Here is a 13,665-nt window from a genome sequence, read left to right as displayed (position 1 = left end):
GCCTAATTGCCGTGGGGGCTACTGCTTTTAATGCAATCAAGAGCAAAGGCCTTCTTTTTTTTTTTTTCAACCAGTTCAGTCAGAGGAAATGGAGTTCTGGTCTCTCTCCTAACATGTGTTCCAAGCTGACACCCTACTCAGGGGCACAGGGGTCGGTTCGAATGGTCTTTGCTCCCGAGTGGCTGTTTAGAGCAGGGTCCTGAGCCCCTTGGGCCTTTGGAGATGCAAGGAGGACGTTCAAGGTGCATCAGCTGCACCCAGACCAACCCCCCCTCAGCACCTGTCACCGTGCGCTGCCACGTTCGGCGGACAGGTCGGTCTCACCCACTGGACCGGGGTTCTTAGAACCATTTGAGCATCTCACGAAAGCTCCTCTCTCTTACTGTCTCAAAAAGAACAATAGCTAACGTTAATTGTCCTCCTAGTATGTTCTAAGAACTAAGTTATGATGTTAAGTTATATACATATGTGTGTATATATCTATGTGTGTGTGTATATATATATTTATATTTGCTATCTAACCCTTACCATGACCCTGAGAAGGGTGCTATGTTATTCCCATTTTACAAATTAGGAAATCAAGGTATAGAGTGGTAAATAATTTGCCCATGTTACATAGATGTGATCGATTCCACTTGAACATGTGAATTTGTAGAGACTCTTTCTTTAGAAACGTGCAGTCTGTGTCTCTCTGTCTCTCTCACATGTCGTGTACACACTCACGGTCACCACCGGCGTATCCTGTTATGATATGCCAGACTCCCTGAAGGCCTGCCTGGCCCCCTCCTGCTGCGCAGGGGTATAAACTCCCCAGCTTAGGAGGCCCAAACCCAGAGTAGGAGATGCCTGAGGGCGGGAACCGTGGCTGTCATCTCCACCACTGGATAAGCAGCACTTAATTAGTGTTTACTGAAGGAACACAGGGGGAAAGAGAGGGAGGGAGGGAGGCGGTTGGGAGGGCATGATCCCTGCCTCTAAGAAGTTCGGAATTGAATTAGTCGGACAATCTATACGATGTGGAATGAGACTTTTAAATAACAGTTCAAAAGAAGGGAGGAGCTGCCCCCAGTCCCAGCAGGATCCATGGAGCCAACTGGATGAAACACACGGATACTTGCCACAGGTCAGGGCTGCTGGTCCCGCTGGGTCCAGGGCTGGCAGGAGGACTAGTTGGGTGACCCAGGTGGCAAGCTTGGAGCCCTTCAGGAAGAAGTCATTAGAGGTGAACGCGGCGTTCCTGACCTCGGCTTTGTTTGCTTTCTCTCCAGTGGAAGGGGTGGGGGCAGGAGAGATGGGCCAGGAGGCTGGCACAGTGCTTGGCCTCCTTGGGCACAGCCCAACAGCTCAGCAGTCACCAGTATTCCCAGTCTGCCTCCCCCACCTCCCATCCGCCCTCAGCCCACCACATGCAGGCTCCTGCATGCCCTTCCTAAGGTCACTATCCAGGGCGATCAGCCATCTATCTCTGTTTGCCCAGGACTTTCAATGCCAGAACTGGGAGAGTCCCAGGCAAATAGGGTCAGTTGATCACCCTACCAATGGCTTCCCAGTTGCGAAATTCAATGATGTTTTTCAGTCCTTAACAACCTTGACCTATCCTCGCCTGCCTCCCCTTTCCTTCTTGATACTCACTCTTGTCCTGGCTCATGCCCTAACTTCTGGTCTGCTTGTTCTCCTCCTCCTTTGTTAGCTCTGTCTCCTCTGCCAATTCAGTTCTGCCATTTTGGTCCTCTAGACCCTAGTGAGCACCTGTTATTTTATATACTAGGTGCTGGGAAGCTATGGGATATGGAAGCTATAGATGGGTCTCTGGCCTCGGGAAGCTCACAACCCAGTGAAGGAGACAGACACGGAACCCCCGTGCACTGGGAGACATACGATGACAGAAGTATGTAGAACAGAAGCGCTTTAGACTGGGAGTGATCAAGCCTGTTTGGACGGCATCAAGGACTGTGTATGTCAAGGAGGTAGTTGCTCCTAAGCTGGGTTTTGAAGAATGAATAGGAGTTTACTAGGGAAGAGGTGAAGGGGGAAGCCACTCCAGTAGGTGGGAGCAACATGTGCAAAGGCATGAAGCAGTGAGACGCAGCGGTGTCTGCAAGAGAAGTACGTGTTGTTTCATGCGGCTGAACATACACCATGAGCGGAAAAAATCAGGACGAGCTGGCGGGGGAGGCAGGACAAGTCCCAAGGGACCCCGTAAGTGATGCCCCATAAGACAGTCTGTGCATGAGCTTGGAGAGGCCCATAGCTCCTGCAAATGGATGGAAAATGCTGGACATATGTGCTTTTGTTTCTGGGGAGGAAGTTCCTCTCGTTTCATCAGCTTCTGAAGGAGGGGTTGGGGACCCAAAGGCCGGATGTTGGGGAGCTGTTGGAAGCAACTGGGCAGAAGAGCCCATTGTCAGATTTTTGTTTTTAGTTAAGGTCCCTCTGGGGCCTGACTGAAGGGAGAGCTGTGCGGCGTGGAGGCCAGAGGCCAGCGTGCCAAGGGGGCCAGCAGGGTTTAGCCTCAGCCTTCTCCCTTGGTCCTGAGCAAAGTCTCTCCAAGGCTGCCACTGTCTCCAGGCCCGTCCAGCAGGCCTGCTGCCATGTCCAAAAGTCTCACCAAGATGTTCCACTGGCCCCTCACAGTCCACCTGGCCGCAGCTGAAATCAGCACCTGCGCTTGGCCCATGGCAGATACTGAGTAAATACTTTCAAACTGAGTTGAGATCCAACTCTGCCATGAACTCATGAGTGCGATTTTAGGGTTCGGTTTTAGGTCTTTCTAGAGATCGATCAACTCTCTTTTACCCAAAGTCTCAAAAATCTGAAGATTTTCTGAAAGGAATATCTATACTTCCTATCCTCATCTATTAGTTGAAAAGTATTAATATTATAATTGCATGCTCTAAGCACATACTATAATACAAGTAGAAGTCTTTCTTTCTTTCTTCTTCTTTTTTTTTTCTTTTATTTTTTTGAGACAGAGTCTCACTGTGTTGCCCTGGCTAGAGTGCCATGGCATCAGCCTAGCTCACAGCAACCTCAAACTCCTGGGCTCAAACAATCTTCCCGCCTCAGCCTCCCAGAGTGCTAGGATTACAGGTGTGAGCCACCGAGCCTGGCCCAAGTAGAAGTCTTTGGCCGCATTTCCATATGTGAGCAAACCGAGACCCAGGACTGAACAATGGGCATAGAAAGCCCAAGTGAACCAGCTTTCTCTCTCCTCCCTGCATGGGGATGCTCTCAGTGGCCACCCCAGCCAGTGCATTCTCACCCCAATGATTGTTCCAGTTTGTTGCTGAAGGCCACTTTCCCATTTACTCCAGCCCTGTGTGGGGGTTTTGTTGTCATGGAAATGCATTAAGCTGAAGGGTGTGTGGTGTGGTGTCCTGTGCGGTGTGGTGTGTGTGTCTGTGTGCATGTGTGTGTGGCGAGTTTGGAAGGCACTGCAGGATGCAGGGGTGGGGTTCTAATTGGTTTGATGGTTGCTAGGGTCAACAGGTCTGTGATTGGCTGACTCTGTTTATGTGCCCACCCTGTCCTAGAACCCTCTGGGGATGCAGCTGTTGCCTCATCTGAAGTCTAGAGTGGTCATGCGCGGTGTGTGTGTGTGCACGCATGTGTGTGCATGTGCACACACATGCACGAGTGCACACATACCTGTGCACAAACGACGAAGAGGGGATGTGACGCTCGGTGCAGTGATAAAGCAGAAAGTGCCAGGCTCTCTGTGGGAATCACATGCAACCAGGTCAATGACTTTGCCCTAATCAACCTCACTCCCCAGAAACTACTGGCAAACAATGGCTTAGGTTTTGCCAGAGGAGGAGGAAGAATTGGCTTAGTCCAGCCAAGTCCTGCTGTCCCCACTGACTCCCAGGCCTCTGACCAGTCAGGCCGCAGTGGGTCGGTCCATCCTCAGGTCTCTGCTGCCAATCCCCCTCCTGCCTGCCAAGGACATACATGCTTTTGGGGTGAGTTTCTCTGTTCTTGGTTAGCTTCCCATTTCTCATGTCTTCACTTGACTCCTAGAACCCTAAGAAGGGCCCTTCGGCCAAACACTAATGATCTCATACACGTGCAGATCACGGCACAGTTTGCAAAGCACTTTCAAGCTCACGGTCTCGTTTAATTCTCCATCCCGAGAGGCAGGTATTCACACTATTCCCATTTTGCTGAAGAGGAAAATTGAGGCCCCCGATAACTTCTGCGCCCTAGGGGTAGAGTCAGGTCTCCGGCCTCCCGATCGTCCCTGCAGTGCTTTCGGAGACTGTGCCTGCTTGAGCGTGGGCAGGACCAGCGAGGAGGACAGCCTGTGGGGACGTGCGGGAAGGAGACTGCTGGCTGAGCTCTCCCTGTCTGCATGCCGGGCCTCCCAGGGGAAAGTGGGGCAGGCTTGAACTTTGGTTTTTCAGAAGCTATTCCAATGTGCTGCCCACACAGTCTGTGAGGCAGTGCTGTTTCCAGCTTCCCCGCTCAGCCCTCCGGCGCCCAGGGACGCCTGTCCTATCTGCAGAGCAGTGGCATGTCACTGGCAGCAGGCAGGAGAGACAGAAGCAGAGCGGAGCGGCTGAGCTGCTGCCTGGGGAGGGGCGGGGGGGGCCCCATTGTCATGCCGCTCAGGCTGCCAGCGTCACACTGCTGCACCGCCAGGGCAACCAGGGCTCCCGGGGGGGCCACAGACCCTTTAGGCTAGCAGCGGGAAGGGGGCTGCAGGGCCCACAGGGGCCAGGGTGCCGGGGGGCACCCCAGCTGAGAGTCTCTTGTCTGACCCTCTGCAAGGAGGGAGTTAATGGGCTGCAGAGAAGGGAAACAGCATTGATTGGGCGCCCGGTTTACCTCTCATTGAAACCTCGCAATAACCCCACGAGAGAGGGCCTGTTACCATCTCCACGTTCCAGACAGGAAGCAAGTCAGAGGTGTGCGTAGCTGCCCAAGGTCACGCAGTCTGTGTGGCTTGTCGAGAGATGCATGGGAAGCAAGTTGGCATGGGAGGAGGACAGGGGACACTAAAGGGTTCAGAGGGAATTTTTGGAAGGGCACAGACAGGGAGCAGAAAAATTAGGATGGCCCAAACAGCACAGACACACACAGGCTGCACGTCATGTCTCCCTGTCTAGCCAGCAAGCCCTGCGCACATGCGTGCACGGTCTCTCTTACCCGGCTCCCCCCTCTACCTGCCCACCTGTGCGCGGCCTTCCTGGGGCTGCCAAGGCTCCACGTGCCATTCTCTGGGTTCCATATAGATACCTCTCTGCAGCCCATCCTCTCTTCCGAACCCAGAGAAGCAAGACAATGCTTCAAAACTAAATGTTTCAGAGATTCTGAAATGTAATCCCGTGTGTGGGGGTGGGGATGATATGACAGTCTCTGAGCAGGAGGCTGGCCCAATGTTGTTTAAGCTGTCACCTCTCCCCTGTGAAGTTGTCCCGGATTCTCTTGGGCAGAGTTAAGGGCTTCCTCCTCTGCCCCAGCCCATACTGCCTTGGTATGTGACTATTCCTCTCCACATCTCTCTCCTACTGGACAGTGAGCTGCATGAGAATAGGGGTGGAGACTTAAAATCATCCATACACCCCAACAACCGAGTGCAGCCCTTGGCACAAAGCAGGTGCTCAGCAAATGTTTGTTGAATGGACAGATGATGGTAATTATATCTACTATCTAATGAGTACCTGTTATGAGCCAAGCCCTATGCTAGGCCCTAAGCATATGTTATTTCTAATATGCACAACGACCATACAAGATTGATTTCAGCATCTTTGTTCTACAGATTGCAAAGCTAGGCTCAGAAAGGTTAAGTCACTTGCCCAGTGTCACACGGCAATACAAGGAGATGCACCTAAGAAGCTCCAAGGCCCCCCTCAGCCAATCACACCAGCGTTTCCAAACTCAACACTCCTGGCTCCCTTATCTTCTAGAATCAAACAGGTATAAAGTCCCATGAGCCTGTCTCCCAACTATCAAATCAGTTCCTTCCTCTCCTCCCTGCTGCCGCTGCTGTAATCGAAGCCTGCATCATTTTCCACTAGGATTAGCCTCCAAATTGGGGCTCCTGTCTCCAGATTTGCCCCCCACCATCAATCCCCCACTCAGCTGCCAGAAGGGTCATGCCAAATCACAGGCCCGGTGACATCTCTTTCCTCTTAAATGTTCCATGTTGCCCCATGTTTTCAGGATAGAGTCCTGGCGGGTTAGTCACGGTGTATGCAGAAGGGTCTTTAGGATCCAGCACCTGCCTCCCTCCACAGTGTCGTCCCCACCCCAGACTTTAAGCTCTGGCCTCATTGAACCATGGGGCCATATTCTCTCACCCCTGCACTTTGCACGTGGTATTACCCCTCCTGGAAAAATGGCAAAACCCTTCTTCCCCTCCCTTGTAGGGACTGTGTTTTATTCATCTTTTGTGCCCAGAGCCCTGGCTACTATTCGGCACATAAGAGGTATTCAGAAAGTGTTTGTTGAGGCTGGGTGTGGTGGCTCACGCCTGTAATCCTAACACTCTGGGAGGCCGAGGTGGGGGGGATCGCTTGAGGTCAGGAGTTTGAGACCAGCCTGAGCAAGAGTGAGACCCTCGTCTCTACTAAAAATAGAAAAAATTAGCTGGGCATGGTGGTGTGCACCTGCAGTCCCAGCTACTCAGGAGGCTGAGGCAGGAGGATTGCTTGAGCCCAAGAGTTTGAGGTTGCTGTGAGCTAGGCTGACACCATGGCACTCTACCAAGGGTAACAGAGTAAGACTCTGTCTCAAAAAAAAAAAAAAAAAGTGTTTGTTGAGACCTCTTGACCTCATCCCCCTGGTTCCTTGAAACTTTGCCCTTTGGCCCCAGTCTCTCTAATCCTCTAGTAAATAGTTCCTTAGCTGCAGCTCTTTTCCCCTGCCCTCCCTGCCCCTTCCCTGCCTCTGCCTGGCTCCCTGCTCCCCAGTATTCTTACCACACATATGGGGATCACGGAGCCAAGCAGGTTGCCTCCTCTCCCCAGCGCCTAGAGGCTCTGCAGTTTCATTTTTATAAAGTGCTTGCACCCAGGAAATCTGCATGCCCTGGCAGAGAAAACAGACACAGCAGAGTCGGCAGGCCCTTTGTGGGATGCGCCTGCTGACCATGGGCCTCCTGTCTTCATTCTTTCTCTAGCCAAAGGTGCGACCTCAGGCCAATGTCTTCCAGAAGGAAATCGATCTATTCGCAACAACTCATTCTTCCCAGGGAAAGGGTTCAGGCAGAAGTACATGCACAGTGTGGACCACCCACTCCTGAAGAAACCTGCCCTGTCTGGGCCCCCGGACTGCAGCAGCCAAGCCCACTGGCAGGGCAGAGGACACAGACCTCCTTGATTTGGTGCCCATAGACCGGAGCCCTCAGGGGGAAGCAGAGCTGAGAGGGGCCCAGGCGGGGGCACCATGCCCTTTATTCACCCCTCCCCAGATTCTTTTCTTTTTTTTCTTTCTTGTTTTTGTTTGTTTGTTTTGTTTTGTGTTTTGTTTTTTTCAATCCCTGAAGTCAGATGGTGTGGGTAGAACGGCCATGGCCTGGGTTCTAATGATAGCTCACCTCGCACTCCTTGTGGGACTTTGGGCCAGTTCAATTTCCTTTCTGGACCTCAGTCTCTCCCCTTCTGTAAAATGGGAGCTGAGCTAGCCCTAGCTATTCTGTAAAGCTTCTCGGACGATTCTCAGTTGTCCTGTGGGGTTTAATTCCAAAAGGACAAACTGAGTTACCCTTCAGGGAGAGGAGTGAGAATGATGGCTGGTAGCAAAGTCTTCATTGGGTCCTGGCCCTGACCAGGTGGGAATGTGTCTGGAAGGGTCAGTGAAGTCCCACTGGGTAGGGGAGACGAGAGCTCAAGGCCTACTGTTGTCGAGAAAATGACCCACAGAGCCCGTTCCATGCACATTAGCTCCCAGGGTGCTGGGTGCAAGGACCAGACTCAGAAGGTAGGAGAGCAGCCTTCAGAGACAGCGGGCGCCCGCACTGAATCCCGCGCGGTGCCCTGGCCCCTGTCCTGGGGTGATCCGGTCCAGAGGGCCTCAGTCCCTAGTCAAGGCTCCCAGGGCCAGCCCTAGAAACAAAACAGGAAGAGGCACTTGGACCCCGGTTCCCAGAGTGGGAGAAAGGGGTGGGCACCCGGGCAGAGGGAGCCCTGGGGATTGGCAGCGGCTGTGGGCAGGGCGGGAGGGGCGGGGGCGGAGTCAACTCGTCCATGTGAAAAACTCTGGCGGGGGCCGGGCTTTTCCCTTCCTCCTCCTCCTCCTCCCTCTTCCCCACCTTCCTCCACTCCCTCCCTTCCCCTCCCCTTCTACCACCTCCTCCTCCTCTTCCTCCCTCCTCCTCCTCCTCCTCCTCCTTCTCCCTCCTCCACCTCTTCCACCTCCTCCTCCTCCTCCTCCTCCTCCTCGGCCAGCTCAGGTTGCAGCTCCTCTGGGGAGCCGCTCACCTTTCCAGAGCCGGGCGGGGACGCCAGCTGCACGGCGCCCAGCCCCGCGGCACCCCGGCCGTCGCGGGCGGGAGCGGGCGCCCCGCGGCCCCCAGGACGCGCGCGGCGAGTCCCCGGGCGGCGCCGGGCAGGCAGGGGGAGGTCGGAGGAGGGGGCACCGCGGCGCTGTGCAAACGGAGCAAAGGTAAGCGGAGCGGCTCTTAAAGGCGCAGTTCTGCTTTTGCCCTGGGGCGAGAGGTTGGAGGGAAATACCAGAGCGACGAGGGGAGATCGGAGATCTCGAGGCGTGTACTGTACGTGTGTTGGGGGGTGGAGGATGCCCTGGAAAGGCCTCTCTTAAGTTCCAGGTGCTTGGGGGGGGGTGGCTATTTTGCATTCCCAGAGCCCCCACACCCCTCCAGGGAGTCTCTATCTGGGACCCACTGTGGCCCCTGGGCTCCCGTCTGAACCCTGCCAAGCAAAGTATTCCACCCAGACGCGAGCCAGGCGCTCTCTAAGCGCCCTTCTTGCTGGGAAGGGCAAGGGTCAGGAGTCTCCGGTGACGAGAGGACACGACAGTGTGGGGCCGGATCGCCGCCTTGAGCTTTCTGGGCTCCGGTGAAGTTTCCAGAGCTGCAGGCTCGGGGGTGGAGGCCAGAGCCCTGGGGAGAACGTGGAGGGACACGTGAAGCCCTGCCCTGCGGGTCTCAGCGCGGGGGGATGTGTTGGGGGCTCTGGGGAATGCTGTCCCTTCTCTCTGCCACCCCGGAAGACCCGATAGGCAGTGGCCCCACCCCTCACCAGCAGGGCCAAAGGGTTAACACGGCGGTGGGAAGGGAGGGTGGGTGGCCCGTTGGGCTAAGGAGATGTGGCTTGAGGATTCCGACGTTACTGGGGGAGACAGTTAGGAATCTGAAATCCCAAAACCGAAAACCGGTATGGGCTGGAGGCCTGTTTTTTCCCTGTTGGGGGCTGGCCGGGAGGCGGGTTCCCTGGAGCTGTCTGCAGACCTTGTGCCGAGTGGGAGTTGAGCAGCCAGACAGCAGGGATTTTCCATCCTGCAGGATCAACACCCTCCTAGGCACCATTGTCCCCTTTGCGTTCTCTGGGCCCCTTCCTGGCGGAAAGGCTGGAGAGTTGAGGCTGTGGGAGTAGAAAGGCAGCTCCCCAGAACATCCTCAGCTCTGGCTCCTGCTGTCCCACCCCCAGCCCTTGCAGTTCCCCAGCTGTGGCCTGGGCCCTGTGACTCACTGACACCACCAGCTTGCCCCTCTGTGTCAGCACCCTGTGAGATTCAGCCTGTCCGTGTGGCATTCCCCACCCCGGCACGGGCATGCAGCTCATTTCTGGACACTGGCCTGAGGGAGCAGAATCCTCTGGGACGCCTGGAATGGCTAGCCGACTGGCACATCCTCTGAGGCCCCCTACCTTTGCCTCCGGAGGAGCCTGGGAAAACCGTGCTTAGGTGCTTCGGGTCCAGGGAGTGCAGGGCGACGCTGGCTCCAGGTTTGGGTTTGCATCTTGAAGGTGCTCTAGGGAGAGGGTCACCTTGCCACGGCCAAGCTACGGTCTCGGGTTATCCTGTCCCAGCCACCTCCTGTGCAGCTGATGAGCCTGTGAGGCTGACCTCCCCCACCCTGGCAACCTGGGAGTATACCTGGCCATTAGGTTCCTAGGACTGTCCCTGCTGGCTGCCCAGGCCCTGCCAGGAAAATGGAAGAAGGTCTCCACTCATGCCAGAAGTAGTTCTTCTCAAACTCATTGGGGGTCCCAGAGCCAGAGTAGACTTCAGTGAGTTATATCCAATCTCTGAATGCCTTAGTGGCCGCCATTTATTTAATATCTACTGTGTGCCACGCGGTGTGTCGCACCAACTTTATGAAGTAGGTATTGCCATCCCCATTTTACAGGTGAGGAAACTGAGATGCTCAGAGACCAGCTTTCCCAAGGTCACACAGAGGTGGGATCCAGCCCACTTCTATCTGCCCCTATAGGGTGGGGTCCCAGCCTCCCCTGGAGCTCTCTGGTCCTGCATCCATCCTCCGGAGAAGGAAGAATAGGGTGGTATTCTGCCTACTGAGGCACCCATTCGTCCTGTGCCAGGCAGAGCCAGGCTTCTGCATGGGTGGCAAGAGAGAGGGCACAGCTCTGAGGTTCTTGTTCTGAGATCTCGTGGGGTCAGGCTGCCCGGCCTGCACCACCCACTCCTTGAGTCTAGAGACGAGGTAGCTGCCTTTCAGGCTGCATTTGTTTCCCCTACAGACCCAGACTCTGTCCTCTGCCTACTTGGGCCTTCCAGTGCCCAGGGGAACAGGCCCACACTGTAGGCCAGATCCTACCCCAACCAGGCTTCTCCTTTCTGGGGTCACTCTGGGACTTTTGTCCAGCATCTCCCTCTACCTCTCTGATTTCTTCTTTCCTTGCCTAACTGAGCTCGGAACCTATAGGGGAGGGCAAACCTAGGGCCTTGTTGGAATCCAGCTCCAGCATATACTAGCCTTGTGAGTCCCCTCACCCCAGCAAAGTCCTGAACTTCTCCTGGCCTCGGTTTCCTCATCTGTGAAATGGGGACCGTAATGGGGGAGGTTGTTACATGAATTAAATGAAATAATGCACAGCGCCTGGCACGTAGCAGAGACTGAATAACTGGTGGCTGTAGTGGTTGGTGGTGGTGGTTTGGAGAGGGAATTTCTTAGTGATTGCACCGTGGCTGGCTTTGGGGTAGAGACCAAGGCGGGGTCTCCTAACCCCATCAGGCCAGGGCCTTAGAATCTTCTCTTCCAAGTTGGGGATCAGGGGACCATGCAGGGGAATGGTGCTGGTGGCCGGGGAGTGAAGGGGAGAGGGTTTGTTGGATAGAAACCTTCCAGGAGGGGCCAGGAATCTGTGCTGTGGGGCTTTACCCTCTAGTTTCCAGGGTAGGAGTGAGGTGGACACTGGGAGCTGGAGAAGCAGCAGCCTCCTGCCCAGAGCCTTCCTTCCCTGGGGTAAGAGGACCCTCCCCTGCTACTTAATTGCAGCCCCGGTTCTGCTCTGTCCTCCACGAGGGAGTGGCTGGCCCGTATCCAGGCCTACCTGATTAGTTTTCTGCCTTTGGGAATAAGTCGCATTCCTCTTCCTTGGCCCTGTGTCCCTCCATAACCCCTCTCTTCCCGACCCTGGACGCTTCGCCTTTGCCCTCCCGGCATTCGCTGCTGAGTGGGCACTTTTCTGTCTCCAGGGGGTGGGAACACACCAGGGTTAATCTTATCCTGGCCCCCGCAGCTGCACGCACACACAGAACCCAGCTCCAAGGCTGGGCTCACAGCGGCTTAGACAGAAGATCTGGGACCCAGGATCCTAGGGCCGGTGGCTGGGCCTGGCAGGAGCTGGCCAGGGGTGCCGCAGCAGGTCTGGAAGAGGGACGGCCGTGGGCGCATCTCAGCCAGACCTCCTGTCGGAAGGAGAGCCCATCTGCTGCTCCTGAAATCTCCACAGCGCCGTCTGCAGAGGAGGAGGGGAGGGAGGCAAGTGTGAGGTTTGATTTTGAACTAAAAGGAGTCTCGAAGCTTCCAGACAGCATGAGTGACCCAGGTGAGACAGGACACTCTGCTCTGAGAGACATTGGCCAGGACTTCTGAAGGGCCCATGGTGAGAGCTGCTCTCCTGGAACTCTTGGTGATGGTCCCACCCTCTGCGCCCCTAGAAACGGAGGGTTGGGGCAGACAAGACCACCCAGTAACGGTGGCTGACGCGGGCATACGTGATTTATACGTCGAGTGTACGTAACGTCTCTCATCTGCCGTGGGTGGAGGCCCTTTACGGACTTTGGGGTTCGTTCGAATCCTGCCTCTGCTGCTCAATAACCGGTTGCCTTAGGTTAAGTCATTTGCTCACCGAGTTTCAGTTTCCTCATTTATGAAATGAGAGGATAACACCTCACGTGGTTGTGGGGACTCCAGCGAGATAATGCCCGTGACAGCTTTTTGCCCCACCTGGTATCATTATCGAAGGCAGTGGCAGACGGAGCTACTGGGCTACCTTTGGCAGTTCTCAGCGCCTTTGGCCTCCACCGGACATTTTTTCCTAAAGTCAGGATGCCTGCAGACGTCAGGGCTCTGGCCCCCAATTGCGAAGGGAACTCTATTCTTAAAATGTTTCTGCCTTCTCTCACTCCGAGCGCCCTCTCCATCGTATGGTCCTCGAGGGGAATTCTGACAAAACTCTAGAATGATTTCTGCTCTCACGCCTTGTCTCCCTAAAGAAGCAGCCCGTTTCTGCCTGGGGAGTCCCCACAGGAACCAAACCTTCTTCTCTTCTGTGTCCCCAGCCACCCAGCAAAGGAGACCCTTGCGGGGTGACCAGGCCCAGGAGTGGACGTGGCTGGCCTTTCCGTGTCCTGCTAGGTGGGAGGTGTCGTGCTGGCGGGTATCACTCTTGACAGAAGCAGCGCTGGGTCCCCAGACCAACTCTGCCAGGAGCATGGGAAGAGGCCAGGAAAGGGGTCACAGAGCCCCTCCCTGACCCTGGCATGGAGCCCGGCTGGCACCATCCCCTGCCGTGGCCGGGCCGGATGCCACGTTCTGTCCTGATGCCAAACCTGTCATGGCTCCTTCCTCCATGTGTGGGCTGTGGACTTCCCTCGCTGTGGTGCCCAGTGGAGGGAGTGCCATCTCTGGGCAGGCCCTTGAAGTCCCCTCCCCCAATACTTAAGTCTGCTTCTGGGGGAGCAGAAAGGGCATTGAGCTCAGAGTCACAAGCCCACAGGGTGGTCTCAGCTCTGCCCTGTCACCCTGAGTGGACTGGGGCAAGTCACTCTCCTTTCTGAGTTTTGCCTTCTTTCCCTGAAAAACGAGAGCACAGACCAAGGGATTTCTAAAGCCCCCTCCAGGACTGCTGGTTTGTGGTGCCAACTTTTGCCAGTCCTGCTGACAAGGTGAGCTGCGCTCCGAGGCCCCAGGAGGGACTCAGCCTTCTGTTCTTCCAAACATTAGAGCCAGGGGCTTCCCCCAGCTGAGGCCTGGGCACCTGGTGGGCAAGGAGACCCTAGAAAGCCTCGCCTCTCTCAGGTAGGAGGAAAAAAAGTACCTCTCAAAGACACAGATGCTGGATTCAAATGCCACATAGGTCCTGGAGGCCCAAGACCAAGGATTGGCGAGCCACATCTCTTGGCCAAATCCTGCCTGTTTTTCTATGGCCCATGAGCTAAGAATGGTTTTTACATTTTTTAAGTGGTTAGAGAAAAGTCAAAAGAAGAAAATAATATTTTGTAACACTTAAAAAT

The 13,665-nt window shown here is 55.2% G+C and overlaps 1 protein-coding gene across 2 annotated transcripts in view; it reads left to right on the top strand.

Moving 5' to 3' along the window:
- The first annotated feature begins 8,512 nt into the window (after positions 1–8,512).
- Positions 8,513–13,665, top strand: part of CDK18 (cyclin-dependent kinase 18) — a 25,678-nt gene continuing 20,525 nt past the window's right edge. For both annotated transcript variants that reach the window (XR_001138051.1, XM_012657878.1), the window contains exon 1: positions 8,513–8,607. The gene's annotated coding sequence lies outside the window, so the exon portion shown is untranslated. The remainder of the gene's footprint in view (positions 8,608–13,665) is intronic.

The sequence above is a fragment of the Propithecus coquereli genome, unplaced genomic scaffold, assembly GCF_000956105.1.
Source record: "Propithecus coquereli isolate 6110/MARCELLA unplaced genomic scaffold, Pcoq_1.0 Scaffold563, whole genome shotgun sequence".
In the NCBI taxonomy this organism is placed as follows: domain Eukaryota; kingdom Metazoa; phylum Chordata; class Mammalia; order Primates; family Indriidae; genus Propithecus; species Propithecus coquereli.
This window is presented reverse-complemented; position numbering and strand designations above follow the sequence as displayed.